The 21,052-nt window shown below is 36.0% G+C and overlaps 2 pseudogenes across 1 annotated transcript in view; both read right to left on the bottom strand.

Moving 5' to 3' along the window:
- LOC114274933 (uncharacterized) overlaps positions 1 to 21,052 on the bottom strand; it is a 267,609-nt pseudogene that overhangs the window by 7,432 nt on the left and 239,125 nt on the right. The gene's annotated exons all lie outside the window — the stretch shown is intronic.
- Positions 16,388 to 18,445, bottom strand: LOC114285216 (pentatricopeptide repeat-containing protein At3g61360 pseudogene; annotated as a pseudogene).

Raw genomic sequence — 21,052 nt, 5'->3', positions numbered from 1 at the left:
GCTATATGAGAGTGTCATAGCCAGGTTGAAACCAATCTATGCTGTGGAAGACTTCAAGGAAGAACTAGCAAGAAAAGATCTGAGGGAAGTTCATGTGAGCGTAGGTGGTGGAAGAGATTTGGTCTTAACATTTCAATCTAAGGAAATTATGAAGGAAAAACTTCTGTTAATGAGGAGCTGGCTAGATGAATGGTGTGATTCAGTTCTTGAATGGGAACAGGGGATGTCAATTACCCAAGAGAGGAAGGTTTGGCTCAGTTGCTATGGAGTCCCACTAAATCTTTGGAGTTGTAACACCTTCATTAACATTGGTAAGATGTGGGGTATGGTTGGATGAGGATACTCGTAATTTAAATCATTTCCAATGTGGAAAAGTGCAGATTGCGACAAACTTTATGGATCCTATTAATCAATTCCTCAGATTAGAATGCAAGGGAGTCCTTTACCTAGTTAGGGTGTGCAAGGAACAAATCATTATCATCCAAGATATGAAGATGCCCGGTTTCAGCCACTCATCTGAAGAACATCTCGGTGGAATCAGAAATAGTACTCTTGTAGCAGTGGGCAAACAGATTGTAGATAGAGGGAGCAAGCACATAGAAGGGGTTGATCATGTAACAGTGCAAGCGCACGATAGCAGCAACACCATGGTGGAAGATGACCAGCTTAGAGACACTTCGAAGGTGGCTGAATCAGATCCGCAGAAAGGCATGTCAGAAGAAATCGGCTACGTATGTCAGTAGAGTTCTGCAAGACTGCTGGCGAGTCCCAAGAGGAGAGCCGTTGATGATGGTGAAGATGGAATTCAAATTTCTGGATTGATTAAAACTCTAGCTGGGCCTGATAACATGGAATGTGGGCTTAAGTTAATTGTGGATTTGAAATCGACCCATGAATGCTATGGATCGGATGAGGCTCCAGTCTTGGACCCCCAGGAGCTAATCACTACAGAGAAGGCTGTTGTGGGTGGGCCAGATGGGAGAGTGTCAAGCCTTTCTGAGGCCCATGACAAGGAGCCCAGCAGCAGTCTTTCAAGGCCTACACAAGGGAAGGAGAAGACAAGAAGTAGGAGAAAATCAAACCACACTTTTCTGGGGAAAAAGTCCTTCGACCTGTTAAGGAAGTATGGGAGCAAAGGGGCTTCAACCAGTAGAGCAATGCCCAGGGCTGCAATATGGCGGGCAGCAGTGGCGGCAAGGTCCTCATCTGCATCAATAGAGGGTGGAACTGTTAAGGGGAGGTTCGCCCTCATCGAAGCTGAAGAAACTCTCAAGATGGGGAAAGCTCTTGGTGTGCAGTTCAATGGTAAGCGAGCTGCTGTGTTGGAGAAGATTGTGAACCTTGAATTGAAGGACAAGGAACAAATTGAAGGGGAGGTGAGAGGTGGGGTCTGATGGTCACCAGCTGGGAGAATGTATTAGAGCTCTCATGGTTATTTATGAAGATTCTTTCATGGAATGTTAGAGGGTTGGGGAGGAAGGAGAAAAGAGGCAAAGTTAAGAAGCTCCTGAAGGAGAGGAATATAGATATTGTGTTGCTCCAAGAAACTAAAAAGGCTGAATTAACAGAGGATGAAGTTAGATCTGTGTGGGTCCGAGACAAAATAGAGTTTATGGTGGTGGATGTTGTAGGCTCGGCTGGGGGATTACTGTGCATATGGGACCCAGATGTCTTCAAACTAACAGAATGTTGTAGCAATAGAAGATTCATCTTATTATCAGGTACCATCTTTAACCAATTTAATTGTGCTATTTTAAATATTTATGCCCCTAATGATGTCGGATCAAGAGGGCATCTGTGGGACTGTCTATTGAAATTAAAGGAGGAATTCCCAAATCCTTGGTGCTTAGGAGGAGACTTCAATGAGATTAGGCAGATTGAGGATAGGAGAGGTTGCTCTAGGAGAGATAGGGGCATGAAAGAATTTAATGAGTTCATTGATAAGTGTGAGGTATCTGATTTACCACTACTTGGGAGGAGATTCACTTGGTGTAATTCATTTGGTGGGGAAAAATGGAGCAAAATTGATCGAATTTTTGTAGATCCTAGATGGCTTGAGATATTTAACCTGAAGCTATGGGGTTTACCAGGACTGGTCTCTGATCACTGCCCTCTTCTTATGATGTAGGATGAGAGGGACTGGGGTCCAAAGCCCTTTAGGGTCCTGAACGCTTGGTTTTTGCATAAAAATTTTCGAAGCTTCTGGGAGTCAAAGTGGAAGGAGTCTAGGGTTGATGGTTGGGCTGGGTTTATTCTTATTCAGAAGTTGAAGATCTTGAAAAATGGCCTGAGAAGCTGGAATGTGGAGGTTTTTGGTAATATTGTAAACAAATTGAAGACTGTAGAGGGTGAACTTCACAAAATTGATCTACTGGCTGAGGCTAGAGACCTTGATGATGATGAAAAAGGCAGGAGACGTGAAGTTAGAGCTGAAATGTGGAGTTTGAGTAGGATGGTGGAGTGGCTATAGCTGCAAAAGTCTAGGCTTAACTGGGCGATGAAAGGGGACAAGAATACAAGGTTCTTCCATGTGGTCACAAAGTGCAGAACAATAAGAAATGAATTACATTCCATTACAGAAAGGGACGTGGTGTATGAAGAGCCGAGCCAAGTGAAGAACAAGGTGATGCAATACTTTAAAAACCAGTATACGGAACTCTGGCCAGACAGACCTGAATTGGGGGGTCATTTCCCATCAGCAGATGGTAGTGTGAGGTTTGATCTGTTAGAAACAGAGTTTTCAAAAGCAGAGATTAAACTAGTAGTGATGGAGTGTGATGGTAATAAAGCACCCGGACCTGATGGCTTTAATATGTTGTGTTTTCAGAAGTTTTTGAAGGTCATGAAGGGTGAGGTTGTTACTTTTGTGAAAGAATTTCATAGGAATGGCAGATTGGTAAAAGGCATTAACAGTTCCTTTATAACCCTCATCCCCAAGCGGGACAATCCTTCGGGGCTTTCCGACTATAGACCCATAAGTTTGGTGGGCTCACTCTTCAAAATCATAGCAAAACTTTTGGCAAATAGACTAAAATCTGTTATGCCACATATTATTAGTGAGCCTCAGTCTGCGTTTCTTAGTGGTAGGAATATTTTAGATGGTGTGTTGATTGCAAATGAGGTTGTTGAAGGCTGGAAGAAAAACAAGAGGAAGGGAGTCCTCATTAAGTTGGATTTTGAAAAGGCATATGATTCCGTTAGTTGGGGTTTTCTGTTCTCTATGCTATCTAAGTTCGGTTTTGGTGCTAAGTGGATCAACTGGATGAAGGAGTGTGTAACTACGGCAAGAGTTTCAGTGCTTGTTAATGGATCTCCCACTGAAGAGTTTAGCCCCCAAAGGGGCCTAAGACAAGGTGATCCGCTATCTCCCTTTCTGTTTAATCTGGTTGCAGAAGGCTTGCATCTTTTGTTGAGCAGAGCTTGTGGGTTAAACCTAATTAAAGGGGTGAAGGTAGGCCATGAGGGAGTGTTGTTGACTCATTTACAGTTTGTAGATGATTCACTCTTGTTCTGTGAAGCAGAGGTGGAGGAGGTCAGGAAATTAAAGAGGGTGCTAAGATGTTTCAAAGTCTTATCTGGCCTAAAAATAAATTTTCATAAGAGCGTTGTTTGTGGGTTGGGTGTCTCTGTGGAGATGTTGAATGATATGGCCACAATTTTGAATTGTAAAACTAAAGCATTGCCAATTACCTATTTAGGGTTGCCCCTAGGTGCTAATCCAAGAAAGAAGGCTACTTGGAAACCAGTTGTGGACAAAGTCAAAAGCAAGCTAGCTGGGTGGAAAAGGAAGATGTTGTCTTTTGCGGGGAGACTCATATTGATTAAATCAGTAACTTCAGCCTTGCCAGTATATTACTTATCTTTATTCAAGATGCCTGAAAGGGTTGCTTCAGAATTGGATAAGGTTCAAGCTAAATTCTTATGGGGTGGTTCTGAACAGGGGAGGAAAATCCATATGATCAAATGGGAGGAGTTGTCTAAAAGAGTGGATCAAGGTGGTTTGGGTATTAGGCAGTTGAGGGTTGCAAATAACTGTCTACTTATTAAATGGTGGTGGAGGTTTGGTAAGGAAAAGGATGCTTTATGGAAAAGAGTTATATGTAGCAAATACAAGATGGAGGCGGGTGGTTGGATTCCGTCTCTCACCCCATCCATGAGTCACTCAGCAGTATGGAAGGGGATCATCTCTGTTGCTGAGCAGTGTTCTAGCTTGAAGGTGTTTTATCTGAATAATTTTCACTTGAAGGTTGGAGATGGGGAGAGGATTCGTTTTTGGACTGATATATGGTGCCATTCTGTGTCCTTGAATGATGAATTCCCAACACTGTTTAGGTTGTCTTTAGACAAGCAAGAGTCTTTGAATGGTATGGTTGAAAAGAAAATTTCAGCAGGAGGCTGGTCCTTGGTCTTTAGAAGGGAACTATATGATTGGGAGAAGCTGGAGCTGGACAGATTAGTTACTATGCTCCTGGCAGCCCCAGTGCAGTGTCCAGAGTGCCCTGATCAGCCTGTCTGGGCAGCCTCTTCTTCTGGGAGTCTGATGTCATCAGATCTGTATAAGTTTGTTGTGGCCACTGCTGGAGTCTCTCTGAGCATAACTAGGCTGATATGGCTCAAGTATATCCCTCATAAGGTACAGGCCTTTGGTTGGTTTGCATGGAAAAAGAGATTAAAGACCAAGGAGTTCTTACTGAAGCTGGGTGTGATTAACCAAGGTGTATCTACAGCTTGTGTATTCTGTGGTAGTGAGGGTGAATCAGTGAATCATGTACTACTTTGGTGTCCCTTTGTGTGGAAGATATGGGCTGAAATGCTAAATTGGTGGGATGTTCAAGCTGTTATTCCAGGCTCTGTGGAGAGCCTCCTCCTGTGGTGGGCTGGAGGGAAGTGGAGGAAGATAGAAAAGACGATTTGGAGAGCAATACCATTGGTGGTGATGTGGTCAATCTGGAAGTGCAGAAACGAGTGTCTGTTTAGGGCAACCATCCCAAATCTGGAGGACATCTGTGATCTAATAAAGCACAGGATTGCTTTTTGGGTAAAACCACATCTTTCAGATTTACATTTTTCAGTGCATGATTTTGTCTTCAATTTGAGGCAGGTTAGAAAGTGTGTGGGGGGTCTAAGGTAGTTCTGTGAAAGCATTACAGCTCTGGTGCTCGCATAATCTATATGCAAACCTGTTGCTGAATCCTAATCTATAGGTCTGTAACTCAGTCTTGCTCTGTCTCTGATCTGTATGCAGCTCAGGTCTGTTTGAGTGCTGGTGTGCTGGGTTGCTTGAGTGCTTGGGCGCATTCCTGTTGGTGCTGGGTCAGCTAGGTGATTACTGAATTCTATTTGTGGTTCTGGCCTGTGGTTCTGGCCTGCTGGTCTGGGGAGCTCTGCAGATCTGTTTGCTGCTGCATGGAGGATGTAGTCCTACGGGGTCCTGCTCAGTCTTGGGGTCTGTATGCTGCTCAGGTCTGCTTTGCTGGTTTGCTTGATGCTGGAAAGGCTCTTGCTGGTTTGCTTGATTGCTTGCGGCTCTATTTGTGGTGCTGCAGTGCATTTCTGTGGGTGCTGGGTCTGCTAGATGATTGCTGTGCAAAGGTTGAGACTGGGATGGTATGCTTTGCATAGTGTGTTGGAAAATGCCCTGGGTGGTGGTTCTGCAGTTGGTGCCTCGATTGTAGTCTTTTGCAATGCTCTGTAGTGCTTCATGGTTTTGTTCAGTAAAGTGCAGTGTTAGCTTTGTTGTTTGCAATGCTTTGCAGTGCCCTGTTTCTGCTGCAGTTTTGCCCCTAGCTTTGTTGTTTGTATTCTTTTTTCTCTCTTGTTGGTCTCTCACCAACTGGAGGTTTGAGCTTCATTTAGCTCTTAGCTCCTTTTTATTGATGTTTCCCATTGTACCATGTACGTGCTTCATCAATAAAGTTTTCTTTGCCGATCAAAAAAAAAAAATTAGACTAAATTGACTAAAATTAAAAAAAAAAATTAACGGTAAAAAATTGAGTCAATTGAAAGTATAGAGACCAAAATTATACGAAGCAGCAAAATATAGGGACTACCAGTATAATTTGCCCAATAAATTATTCAGTGATCCTAGGACATGATTAGGGAGTACCCTAAGAGGTTTTGATTGATGGAGAGGTATGGCTTACAATTTTGTGTTAAGGTATAAGAGAACAACATGCGGTATAAAAATTGGTAATTAACTGGTGACAGAAACACGTGATACCCTAAAACACCTAATAATTTTTCCTTCCCCTTATATAGTCCATCTTTTTTCTCTCCTTATAAATTTCGCAGTGAGAGATGTTAGGAGAAATATGGTTAGGGCTTAGAATAAGGATAAATATGTATAATTTGGGCGAATTATTAATTGTGAGGCGGTAAAATGTAAAATGATTAAAATGACATCAACATAATTGACCATTTTAAAAGATAAGATAAAATAGATTGTGCTTTTCATTAAAATAAAAATAAAAAAAACCAAACAGCAAAATTATGGGTATTTTAAAAAATTGAACAAATAACTATTCATTCCCTTAACCTAACTCCCCCCCCAAAAAAAATAAAAATAAAATAATAATAATAATAATAATAATAATAATAATAAAGTTAACTTCCGGATGTTGGATTGGAAACATATATATATCTAATAGCTAGATGCTAATTTTTGTTTTTGTACTTTGACCTATTGAGTTAACCTTGTTAGTTTCAGGCTGGCTCAACCACACATGTGGCTTAAAACAAAAAATTAAAGTTAGGGTGTTTTTATTTTCTTTAGTTTCTTCTTTCTCAGAACTAAAAATATATTGAAATAGACTTTTATTAGAGATGAAAGAATACAAATTTAATGAAAGGATTTGATCTCTTTTATACCAATTTTTTGTATCAAATTTAAATTTCATGCAGAATTTGGTGAAGGATTGGAGATATTCTAATTCAATCCATTTATTATTTTATATTATCATGTTGTGTTTATGTATCATGTCAATAAACTTCATTTTCAGTTAAAAATGTCAAGTGTATAAAAAATTAAAATTTTTCCTTACAAGTTAAATTTAGTGAAATTAATATCTATTGAATGAAATTATTCGTAAGAATATTTGATTTTAACTAAATTTTATTTTCTCTACTAAATTACTATTTTTTTTTATCAATTACACATATAAATGTGGTCTCACATAAGTGTAGGGTCCATATATGAAGTTAATAAAAAAATTGATAATCTTATTTTAATTTGAAAAAATTATTGACATTTTATGTTTATTTTTTAATTTTTTATTTTACTTATAAAATTTCAACTCAAAATGAGACATTTTGTTATAAAACTTAAAGCAGATGCGTTGCAGCCCCTTTGGGCGGCCCTGGTTAGTTCTCAATGAAATAACATTAGGTTAACTATTTATTTTTATCCTTTGTATTTCTTATCTGATTTGATGCCTTCATAGCTGTAAAACATTAGTACTATATATTATATAAATTATAACAAAATGCATCACATTAAATGATAAATGTGAATAGTCATACCAAATGGTAAAATGGCATTACTAGTGTGTATATGTGCATATGAATTTTGTTAACAAGTCTTTAGGACACATATTAAAATTTTAAAAATATTATATATTATGTATAAAAATATGTGTAATAAAGAATGTGTGTTATTTATAATTTTTTTTTTTAATGTTCCCTAAAGAAATACTAGACCTATTTATACATTTTTAGAGTACTAATTAATAGTTAAGCTAATTACACTTTACCACATCAATTATTATTAAATATCATCTAACCTCTTCATTTTAAAATCGCACATTTGGACCCCTCAATTATCACGAAGTTCTTTCTTGTTTCCGTAAACTATAAATAAAAAAATAAAGAAAAACATTTATAAAAAAAATAAAGAAAAAAGAAGTGAGGAAGAAGAGAAGGATGTGTAATATCCTGACATTTGCCCCTTTGCCAAACTTGCCCATTTAGCAAGTCATGGAAACAACTTAATTTGACCATGTCCACAGTTTCTTTGAATTATAATCTTGGATTTTGTTAATTATCAACTTACATAAAAATAAAAATTCTCAATATGTACAAAGTAACTTTATTATTTTTGTAAAATATGGGTATAATAATATTTTGAGAATGGTGAAAGTCAACCCATCCATGAGATTATTAATGCCCTCCTTGAAAGAGATTTGAATTGTTAGTTCCATGGCATTATTACAAAATAAACATGATTTATGATGAATTCACTAAATTATTAGTTTAATTCCACCATTTTTAGACTAAAACAAACAGGGTCTCAAGTCTATATTCAAACCAAGTTGGACAAATCACAAGCAAAGCTACCACCACCTTCCTTTCCCTTGCCACTCCCTTTGGTGGTGGTTGTATTATTGTCTTAGTTGACCTTTGACTTCTATTAAAAAAAGTAATAGAAATCATGAATTTGAACTTTAGTTGATAAATTATAATGGGTAAATTACATTGACACTCCTGAGATTTATATTTATAACAATTTCTCTCCTTATCTTTTGGAAATTACATCACCCTCCCTGATATTTAAAGTTTCATTACAGATTGTTCCCTGAGGTTTAAAGTTTTATTACAGTTCCCCCCTCATCGTAATGATCATCATACATAAAATTAAATTAGCAAGGGATTAGTATAATTTTCCAAATGTAAGAGGGGAAACTGTAGTAAATATAAACATCAGGGAGTGTCAGTACAATTTACCCAATTATAATAAAAAAATGTATTCTCTATTTATTTATTTTTAAAGTCACCTTTAGATGTTAGACAAGACAATAATTGAACAAGATCGAAATTGTATTTTTATTTTTTCCTTTTATTTTTTTGTGACAAATTTCATTTTTCCCTCGTGTAATGTGATCAATATGGAAATTACTCTCTTTATCATTTAAAAATAGCAACTCTGATGTTTAAAAATGCATGTCAGAGCACAGAGAGTTTTGTGCTCATATTTAAATGTTAGGAGAGTAAATTGCTCGAAAAAAAATAAAAATAAAATAAATAAATAAATAATAGGAGTTGAAGTAAATTTTGGTTTCTAAAAAAATGATGAAAATGTCTATGATTTACACATTAAGGTTACTTATGTATAAAGATATTTTAGTATTTTTGAATAAGACATTAATCAACCTAACGATACACTTTAATCCATAAATCATATAGCAGTTATATGCTTATGACTGGAGTTATGCATATGTGTCAAACCATAAGATAAAAAGTGAAATTTATTATTTTTTTACTAGTTATGCTACTCTCATATTTTTTTTATATATAAATGTAATCTAAAATTTAATTTTTTGTGTCAAATTTTGTCAAACAAAGAATTTGCTAGTGATAATATCAAATATGTGAGTAATCATCACGATTCGAAATCCATTCAATTATAAAATTATAAATAAATAAATAAGAAGATTATTAATGCTGTATTTGATTAGAGGATTTGAGGAGAGATTTGGAAAGAGAAATGAAAATGATAAGTGAAATGTGAATAAAATATTCATACATTTCATTTAGTTTCACACACATTTTTCCTTTTCCTTTCCTTTTTCCTTTCGAGATCTCTCTCTAAATTCTTCAACCAAACACAGCGTAAGTGTCGAAACATTACAATGTCCTTATCTAATCTTTGTGTCTGCCTGGCATTGACAAAAGTTGCAGTCCTTGAATGCAATTTTCTTTTTATTCAAATTATTATTTGACATGATCTTATCAGACTCTAATAAAATATTCAAAATCAATTACCTCACAAAGTCGTCCATCTAGTAAAATGAAAAATAAATAATAATTAAAGGAAAAAAAATAAATCCAAAAACACAAAATTTATATAGATGAATGGAATTTTCTAAAAGTGGATATCATTAACAAAAATGATCTCATTAACAAAAATAAAAGATAAAATATTTTTTATTTATGTGTATTCTATATTCGATGTTTTGTTTTTGTATTCGTAACAGGAAGAGCCTACGCTCCACCCTATTTGGATAATTTAGGGGAAAAAAATAATAATGAGTTATCTTATTTGGTAAATATGAACGCGTAGGAAACAAAATAAAAAAATTGAGACTAAAGACAAGTCCAATCTTTTGTCATATGCTTGTAAAAATGGAAGTGCAATGGCCCAATCCAAGCAAACAGAGTGTCAAGTCTCCATGTAGGGTCTAATAACGAGAAATTAAAACATGATCACAATTAAATAAAAGATGGAAAAAAAAAAAATCACATAATAGACTCACTTTGGATCATAAAATAAATAAAAAATTATATTTTATTCATATTTTCTTCACATTTTTTCATTCTTTTTTCAAATACTACCCAAATTCATAATCCTAAGTAGTGAAACAACTGGACAAAAAGTTAAAACAGATAATTGAGATTCAAGAAAGAAAAGCTCATAAAACTTCAATAATGTGCTTGAAACTTTAATTCGTGAAAAGATTGTTATAATAAAATGAAATAAGAATTTTTTTTCAAACAATTAACTTTTAATTCATAAATTTTCTCTTTTTTATTTTCCAAAATTGACCTTTGTTTGGTGAAAATGATAGTCCACTTTATTTTTTTTTCATAAATCCCCTAATTCTGTACATAGGCAAATGCCTCCTGAAGTGAAGGAAGAGTGTCCATACTCAGAACTCGACTCCAAACTGGATCATACTCCACATTGAGACCAGTCAGAAACTTGAAGACTCTTTCCTATGCAATGAACTTCCTCTACCCGATGGAATCAGCAGTGCAAACAAGCTTATAGTTCTGCAGGTGATAAAGGCATTTCCAGCTGTTGGTGAGGAAGGTGAAGTACTGAAGAACTGTCTGCTCCCCCTAAACAGAGCTCTTAATAGAGTGGCGTAAATCAAATACTTGTGAGAAATTCCCTTTGTGGGAATAGGTGGTAGCCACAGCATCCCTGTGATGACCGAGTGCGCTACTTGTTTCGTTTTCCCTCGTTTAGCTTTGGGTTGGCCATGTTGGGGTGTCAGTTGACTCGGAATTTTGTTAATCGTTTGGGTTTGTTGTGTTCGGGAGTTTTTCTCAAAACTTTGTTCTTGTTTATTCCGATGCTGAATTCCACTTGTTTCGAAGGGTAAGGGTTCGGTCCGGAGTGCCAGGGATTGAGCCGAGGAAATTCTAGGCTGGAGGACCAGGGCCGCACGTGCAGAGAGGGGCAGCACGTGCGGGAGGTGAGGCCACAGGTGCGGGAATCTGAGAAATTGTGGCTAGCACACTGCATTATATGCAGGTGCGAGAGGAGGTGCAGATTGGGAGGGCCGCACGTACGGGAAGCACGCTCTACACGTGCAGGAGTGGGTGCCGTATGTGCAGGAGTCGCTGTGTCTGAAAATTTTCTTTTTCTTCCTTCTTTGGGCTGAGTGTATAACATTTTATACACCTCTCTCTCTCTCTCTGTAAAAACCCTTTTCTCCTCATTCTCTCTATATTTTCTACATCAACACCCACTAAATCCTTGATTTCTCCAAATCCTCAAACATTTTGACCTTGGTTCCTTGATTAAAGTTGGAGAGCTAAGCTAGAGCTTCATTGTGTGCGGTGAAGATCGGGTTTCATCACCGTTGATTTTGGGGTTTTCATCTCTTTCTCTCCAAGAACTTGAGGTAGGGATTTCTTTAGAGTTATATATATGTTTTACAAGTTTTTGGTTGATTTTGAGAGTTCTTCTTTGATTGTTTTGAAAATTGGTTTTTGGCTCAAGAAATTAGTGGCTTATAAAAGGAATTCATCATTTGTTTCTTTTTAAAGATTTTGCTGAATAGTTGAAACACATTGACTTAAAAATGATGTTTTTAGTGAGGCTTTACAAAGAGATGAAGAAATGTCTAGTTACTGAAAAACCTAGAAATTGGGGGTTTTGGAAAAATGTTGGGGATTTATGGATTTTCTTGGGTTAATTGAAGGAGTGAGTGGAAGTTTCATATTGTTATTGCAAACATGGCAACTTCTTGATGTATGAGGATTTGGAAACCTTACTTGAATTTATTGTTAAATGCATATACTTATGTAGTTATAAAATGGCACATTGTTGAGTTCCATGAAATATGAGAATTGTAATTTTGAAAGTTGATGTTCAAAACATTGCATATAGTCTTGAAATGACTAAAATGTTGAGAATTATACAAGATGAGGAAATGTTGCTACGTGTTGATAGATTTAATTGAACATGTGGTTATTATCGTATCATTGTTGAGATACTTAAAAATGGAGAAAATGTTATGAGGCATTGGTAGTTATTGCTTTATGTACTCATTCAATTGATCATTATACATTTTGAATCGACTTTGGAAGCGTTTACATTGAGAAAAGAGTATTTCGAAATGAGAAATATTGAAATGTTTTGGGGTAAATACGTTGGTAAGTCTAGATAGGAGGTGTAGATGAAGTTGATTAAGTTTGTCTGAGTGTCCGGGGTGAAAAATCAAAAACACGAGCGGATGAGGTACCACTTCCCTTCCGATTAGCAACCGGTAAAGTGGGGTTTTGGTAGTGCTAGTTATGTCTACTTGCAAACACTAACCTAGGAATTACCTGAGTCATATTTACTGCCCCTCTAAAATAAATTGCAAATTTCTAAATTGTTGAGAATTCAAATTATCCTTGAGCATGGTGGTTTTCACAAGATCAAAAATGCAATCTTCTTTTAAATGGAATAGCATAACATCTGCATTTCATATTGGGAATCTTGCATAAATGTATGTACTTTGTTAGGGATTCTCTATTGGGCTTTATGCTCACCCCTATGGGATTTTGGTGCAGGAAAAGACGTGGTGAACTCGCCAATGTAGAGCGTGTATATAGGGCACAAGGCTCTGTTTTGTTGTGATTATATTTTGTAAGCCTAGGGCTATAATTGTTTGAGTCTGAGAGACTATTTTTGTGTAACCGGGCTTAAGCCTTGGAATTTGTAAGCCCTTGAGGGCATTCTATTTACTTTTGAATTTGACGTTCCACATGCTATAGATTCATGTATGTAATATCATTGAATGTATAATTCGCATATGAGACTATTTTGTACGAACTTTTCTAATCAACGTCATAATGATTTGGGAATTGCTATTATTCTATAATGAATGTTAGTCGATGTACCTAGATTATGTTGGAGAAATTTTGGGGCGTTACAATCCCAAACATCTTGGGTAGTCTCCATAGACAAATAACCATCACCAATGTCTGGTACCATCAAATGAATAAGTCAACCCATTATCAAAGAGTTGGTAATCTACCATTGGTCATAACCCGGGTCAGTTGTGCTGGGTGCCTGTATCCTATCATCCACATACCTCATCTTCCTTTTGCTCTTCAAAAACATAGTCAAACTCTGTGACCACACGAGATAGTTTTGACCATTAAATAGAGAGGTGGTGATTTTAAGACTAGGGTTGGGATTATCAGTCATAGTAATAGGTATAGGAAAACTCTCACTTGTAGGTGTCTGAGAAATTTTGGACACACTGGTGGAATCCATCATAGATGCTGTACTACCGAATCCACAACAAAACTAGTGCCAAACACAAACCCGAAAGGTGGTGATGGAAGGGGAAAAACAAACAACCACTATGACAGTAAAGAATTAACAACTCATACTTTTTTTTTAAGACTTTAAACAAAAATAATGAAACCAAACAGAGGTAGAGAGATTCAGGTTATGTAAGGTGACTGGGGTTATAGAAACACAGACGTGGATTATATAAGCAGACAAAACTCAAGAGAGAGAGACAGACAGACGTGGAAGACGACAAGATACCAGGGGTAAGAGTAGGAGTTGAGCAGAGGGAGAGGCGAGGCAGAGTGGCAGAAGGGATAAGGCAGTCGGCTGAAGCCAACGAAGACTGAGGAGTTGTGGTCGACGAAGTTAACACAACCACTGACGAAGAGCCAAGGGTGATTCACTGGTCCACGTTCATCACACCAGGTGAGTTCTGAACCCTAGATGAGCCGAAACCCATCAGGCTTGACACAAATGTGGACGACGAAGCCAACTACGATGATCCGACTGTGATTCAGCTAGGTTAGCTCCGACGGGGTTTGGTGGCTCCGGTGGGTACTGTATGGGTAGAGGAAATTAGGGTTTAGGGTTAGGCTCTGATTATTTTTAGAGAATACAATATTAGGGAATGATTAGGCTATTATCCCCTATTTATGTTAATGAAGATTAATAATTACAAGGAAGCCCTAAGGGATAAAATAATTACAAAATAATAACCCAAATAATAATATATTATTCTAACACAAAATTCTTCAACTATTTTACTCACAATTGCCTGTTTGTGATACATTCTAGCCTTCCTAAGATACAGAGATTGGCAACAAGTTCACCATTCATTTTACTTATAGATGCGATTATGATATGAAGGTATCCTAATTATGTCTGAGTCCTCGAAGTGATGAAGGTCAAACTTTGAAAATTGTATTTTGATGGAGATAAAAAAAATTCTGACCATGCGATTTTCAAATTTTGATACTCAGGGTAAGTTAACCTATAGAAAGATTGGAGAATGGAAATTTGACAAAAGATCCTATACTAATGCCTGGCCTCCAAAAAACCTTCCACTGCCCCCACCTGGTGTCCCTAAAAGTGTGGTACATTTCCATCACATTCGAATCCTACTAGCATTTTGCTTCATTATCTGTTAAGTAATAGAATCGCTAAATCTCCAATGGTATTTGCTATAATACCATTGTTATTGCTATAATTTAGCAATGAATAGTAGTAATTTGTCAAATTATAGCAATGGTGCTCTAATGGTACACATTCTATTTTGACAAATCTCAACCAAATTCTCTCCAAATTTGTAGATATTGTTCGGACATAAATTTTTTAGTGATTTTATTTATTTATTTATTTATATTTTGTGACCTTTTTTTAACTATTTGAATTTTTTTATATATATATTTTCATTATACTCGACTAGACAAATATAAAAAACGAAAAAGAAATTGAAAAATTAAAGAAAAAATTAAATATAATTTATCCTACCAAAAAAACGAACCATTACAATAAATAAATAAATAATTACAAGATTTTGCAGTCTGAAAATTTTGGAGCCAAATTCTGTTTATTTGGATGATGTGGCAAGTTTGGCAATTGCCAAACTTGTTGCCAAATTTGAGAGATGAAATGGCATTTGCTAAATTTGGCAAGGGTTATAGCAACCCATTGGAGCAGCATTTTTTAGAACTCTTGTCAAATTTTGACAATGGCAGCTCAAATAGCTTGCCATTGGAGATGCTCTACCCTTTAATTCCAAGTACATTATCTTTTTTCTTATTTAATATAGTAGAGAAGTTTGACAAAGAAAAAATAGAAAAGACATGACATGACATGACATGACATAGCAGAGACACAACAACAAATAAATAAATATATATATATATATATATATATATATATATATATTTTATGTATACATGAAAATGATAATTGTTTCTAAATTTTCTTACATTACAAATACATTTACAATTTATTATATCAAAATAGTAGGAAATCAATTCATTGTACATATTGGAAAAAAAGTGTGAACAAAAAGTCATAATATCCATTTTAGAAAGATCTATTCATAAACAAATTGAAAATTTCAGACTTTTAGGATTCCTAAAATTAAAAAGTCTAGACGAGGAGAAAACAAAATATAAACCCACATTCTTTTTATTTGATCAATGGATCCCAAATTATTTTCTTAAAACTTGCAGTGTGGTTCATATGTGTTTAAGCAACTACCATCCTTCATTCATATTTTATTGAACTATTGGCAAATTTTGATATTGCAGGTTACTTAGGTGAAAATGGTTAATGAAGCCATAGCAAACATTCCTAACTGGGGATCTCATCAAGTAGAAACTGGCTATAGACAGAGTCTTGTGTTCAGAGGATGGTGAATTTATACTTCTCTGGAGGCACTATGCTTGAAAATATTTACTGTGAAATTTTGTTTAATATGTGCTTTTGGATTTGCATAGCAAGCATGAAACTTGCTCGATGAGCCTTTTTTTTTTTTTTTGGTTTTTTTCAGCTCCTATACACTACCTACACAATTGTAGTATATAATGTTCTGTAACCCACCCTTTTCAAATAACTGACTGTTGTAAAAATCTCCCTTTGTTTCATCAAAAGCATATTAGTTTGTGTTTCTTTGACTGTCTATTCAGGCTTTGTATTCATTTTTTTCGTTAGTGGCTTTTATTTCTCACTAGCTGAGATTCACTGTGAATCAGATACCAAAAAATCATTTTACCATCAAAATTTCAGAATCTGGATTTATTTATTTTATTTTTTGGATGGGACTAGTGACTACATATAAGCTGATGTATTTTAGCTAGTGAGACCAGTAGCGAGGCCTTTTGATGGCAGCAAAATATTTTGTAATCACTTGATCATCACATCAAGCGTCCTTGACTTTTCCTTATCTCCAGTCTGCAGCAGAAACCTCTCCAACATCCAAAACGCCGCCTCGCTCACGTGCCTTCCTCTCTCCAACATTTGTTTGGAGCACTCAAAAGCTTCTTGCAACTTCCCATGCGAGCACAATGATGTTGCCAATCAGGGCCGGCCCTGAGTTTTCGGGAGTTTAAGGCAAAATAATTTTTCGGGGCCTTTTAGATATTCATGAGAATAAAAATAAAAATAAAAATCACCCTGTTTGGTTTAGAATTTTGAAAAATAATTATTTGAGTTTGGAATTCGTATTTTTTTTTTTTATATTTTTTGTATTTGGCAACTTTTTTTTGTTTTTAAAAAAAACCACAAATATTATAGTTTTTAAGTGTATCTACAAAATAAATAAATACAATTGCATAAAATATTTTAAAACCACTAAAAAACACATAATTGGGCCATAAAAAGAGAAGAAAGAAAAATAGACCCCACATACATATACATATATTTTATATTTTATTTTTTCAATTGGGTTAACAACTAACACTTATAAATATTTTTTAACTGGGCCTTTTATCAATTGGGCCAAATAGAACTTTTGAGACATTTTAAAATGGCCTAAATTAGTTAAACAAATTTGGGCCATTTTGAATTTTTGATATAGTATAAGATAATGAATTTGGTGGCCTTTTTTTGGGCCTACTTTTTAGGGCCCTAGGCACATGCCTCAATGACCTTAGCCCAGGGCCGGTCCTGTTGCCAATAGATCCAATGTATGGCCATGGGGGCAGTGACCTCTCTCTAATAGGTAGCCCCACAAATTCAACCCAAATCAGGCTGACGATTTGCACCAAAGAATTTCATCAACATCACCATTGTTCACGTCTCGGGAACAAAGTTTTTCTTCGTCATCTTATCAAAGAGTTCAGAAACAGAGTCCAAATTTTTTGGCTTCATTAAGCCAAAGAACATAGTATGGTATGTGATATTATCATGCCCAATGCCTTTCTCTTCCATCTCATCCATTAAGCTGGTTGCGGACTCCACATCCTTGCATCTTACAAGAGAACTCAATAAAGCATTATAAGCACCAATATCAGGCCTTAAGTTTCTCATGGGAATCTCTTCAAACAACTCTCTTGCTTTAGCTATGTTTCGAGCAACCCCTGTGCCATGAATCAATGTTGTTATTGTTTCTATTGTAGGTAGGCAATTTACACTTTCCATTTCTGTAAGAAGTCTCAAACCATCACCGAAAACATCCTTTCTTGTAGTAAGCATCAATTCTAATAATGTAAGTCACATTATTCAACTTAAAGCCTCTTCAAACCATCTCATGGTAGAACAATTCTACAACGGTAACATCACCTAATTCCTTGAAACCCAACAGCAAAATATTCATGGTCTTGGTGTTGGGAGAAAATAGAGGATGCATCTTGTTAACCACAGACCTTTCCTTCTTCATCTGCTTTTGAGTACAAAATGCTCTAAGTAGTACATTGAACTCATCGGTGCCAAATTTCCTCCCTACAAATATATTTTTCTCCATCCTCTGAAATGCTTCAAGGGTATCTTCGTAGGTCTGGAACTTAGTGATTCTCGATAACAAGATGCTCATGGATTTTAGGGTTAGCAAGGAAGGGAGTGTTCGTTGAATTTCTTACATAAATTCCCAAGCTTTATCAAAGTAGCACATTCGTGCAAGTATATGGAGTGTCTTTTCAAAAGCATCTGAACTTGGGCGGAAGTGGGAGTGTTGAGGGAGAATTTGAAGAATTCAAAGGCTTTAAGGCCATTGGAGTGTGCTGCAAAGAGACGACATAGCACATTTTTCACAAGCGGAGTTGAAAGCACAGATGGCGGGATATGTTGCAAAAGAGTGGGGTGAAGCGGGTGATCAGGGAAAGGGTGGTCGTTAACAATTTTGATGATTCTCTCGATTTCAATTTCTTTTGGTTGGCAGGTTGATTCAAAAGCAAAGGTACGAAATAATGCGAGTTTTTCAGGGCCTAGTTTACTGTATCTATTCAGTTTGACCAAATGAAGCATGACCTCTTTCTTCAAAACAAGACAGAACACTCAACTTCCATCTATGGATGCAAAGCTTTACTGATCTCAATACCCTGTTAATCAAACATATACATCGGTTAGAATTGACTGGCAATTGTTATACATGAAGCAGATGTGGTATGCAACTAGATAGAGAGAAACTGGCATAAGAGATATGCTTGATTGAATATAGGATGTGAAACAACATCTAGATTATCAATAACATATCAATGCATTTTCTATGAACCATTCTATGATCAATTATGTGCTCCTAGCATTGTTTTTCAAAACAAGAGCAACCAAGTTTGCAACAAATAAGAAACCTACATCTATCAAACATTTTCACAAACATTTTCAATGCGTATCCAAATGCTACCATAAACACATCTAAAGCATACAAATAAATACCCAATGCAATTACAACAAAAAAACGCAAACAAACAAACCCAAAAAAATAAAAATAAAAAGTGATAATCTAGAAACTCAAACCGAAACATCAAATCAAATTATGAAAAATCCCAAATTGTAAAAATTTGGCAATCAAATTAAGCTATAAAATAGCTTACCCCTTGGCCCTAATGCATCATACCTTCCCGTCTTCTTGGTGTGTGGTCGAAGAGAGAGAGATGATGGCGAGAGAGAGAGAGAGAGAGAGAGAGAGAGAGGAACCGTGTCTTGATTTTTGAGAAATTCACTTCGACCTCTCAAATCATGAAACTTATGTCAATTTACTCCCTCTACTGTAGGGATGGCAATTTGAAATCGACCCGACGGGGACCCGATTCCCCGACCCCGATTTGAACAGGTTTTTCCTGAAAAATACCCCCGACGGGACGGGAATGGTATTCAAAAACCAATCCCCGATCAATTTCGGGACGAGGACAGTGATAAGTGCCCAAGCTCCAGCCTCGCCCCGTATGTCCCCCGAACTGATATATATATATATATAATATTTTTTTTATTATCTGTTTCCGTCTCTTCTCATTTCATCTCTTATTTTTACTTTTTTGTTTCATTTCATTCATAGATACTCTCTCTCTCTCTCTCTCTCTCTCTCTCTCTCTCTCTCTCTCTCTCTCTCTCTCTCTCTCTTCCTCACCGTTTGAGATGCCACCTCCGACTACGACGATGAGCAGCACCTCCGACGACGACGAACAGAGAGATGTGAGGACGACGGGTGACGAGCAGATCGACACCACTAGATCTGAATCGACGCCACCGACGACGACGAGCAATGAGCATATCTCTCTCTCTCTCTACTCAGATCTTTACTCAGATCTCTCCTTCTAATGTTGATAATGTTGTTTGTGATGTTGATGATGTTTGATGATGTTGTTGATCTCTTTCCCTATCTGTTCGGGTTTTTGTTTTTTTTTTTGGTCTAGGGAATTTCGGGGTTGGGGAAACCTGATCCCCATTAGGAGGTGGAGACAGGGGCGGTGATAGGTTCCCCGTTGGGGATCGGGGTCGGGGACGGGGAAAATTGTACCATCGGGGATCGGGGATTGGGGATCGGGAGTCTGATCCCCGGCCCCGCCCCGCTCCGTTGCCATTCTTACTTAACTGTCATGTTTCAGGGCTTCAAATTTAAAAAAAAAAAAAAATTATTATTGTTTTATTTATTTATTTTTTATTATTAACAATTAGGGGAAATTCCATTCAATTCTGTTGATGGTTAGACTTAAAAGGAATGGACTGCTTCCTTTCAGTCCGTGATTGAATTGGAGGGTACTGTTGGATCTATAAGGACTCATTACAGGTCCCATATAGATAATCTGAACTGTTGAATGTGTAGAACTCATCGAGTATTGTATGCCTAGAAACAATCACGATGATCGGATATCGATAGTTACGTGATTAAATCAATTTTGTATAAAAAAAATATACTGTGAAAAAATAAACGGTTAAAAGAAATCTGATTCGATGAGATAGCTATCGATATCCGATCAACGTGATTTTTTTATGAACATATAGTTTTCAACGAGTTCTACATATTGAACGGTTCAAATTATCAAAACGGGACTCGTGGTGAGCCTCACGGGCTCAATAGTACCCTCCAATCTGAACATAGACTGGAGGGAAACACAACCCTAAAAGAAAATACAGTTAGTCGCATTCACACATTTAGCATAATATCATCTGTTTGTTTGGTTTGGATCTTCAGGATTCACTTTTTAAAAAATTATTTTAATATTCTAAGCAATTTTTACTGTTTTTTATTTTTTACTGGTTTTTATTTTTAATGTTTTTTTTAATATTCTAAGCAATTTTTTTAATTTTTAGATACACTTGATATAAATATACTTAAAAGGTATAAATTTGTGAAAAATATCTTTGAACCAAAAATATTTTTTTTAAAAAAATACCAGAATTCAATACATTTTTTGTATTCTTGTATATTTATTGATTTTTATTTTATTTTATTTTACAAATATTTTAGATAGTGCATCTAAAAAAGTAAAAAAATTGCTTAAAATTTAAAAAATATTAACTAAAAACAAAAAACGAAAAGTAAAAAACTCAATTTCCAAAAAATTGAAACCAAACAACTGATTGATTTTCAATATTTTAATTAAAATATTTTATATTAATAATTTATTAGTTGTA

The sequence above is a fragment of the Camellia sinensis genome, chromosome 13 (assembly GCF_055761805.1).
Source record: "Camellia sinensis isolate YWXY chromosome 13, ASM5576180v1, whole genome shotgun sequence".
NCBI lineage: Eukaryota > Viridiplantae > Streptophyta > Magnoliopsida > Ericales > Theaceae > Camellia > Camellia sinensis.
This window is presented reverse-complemented; position numbering and strand designations above follow the sequence as displayed.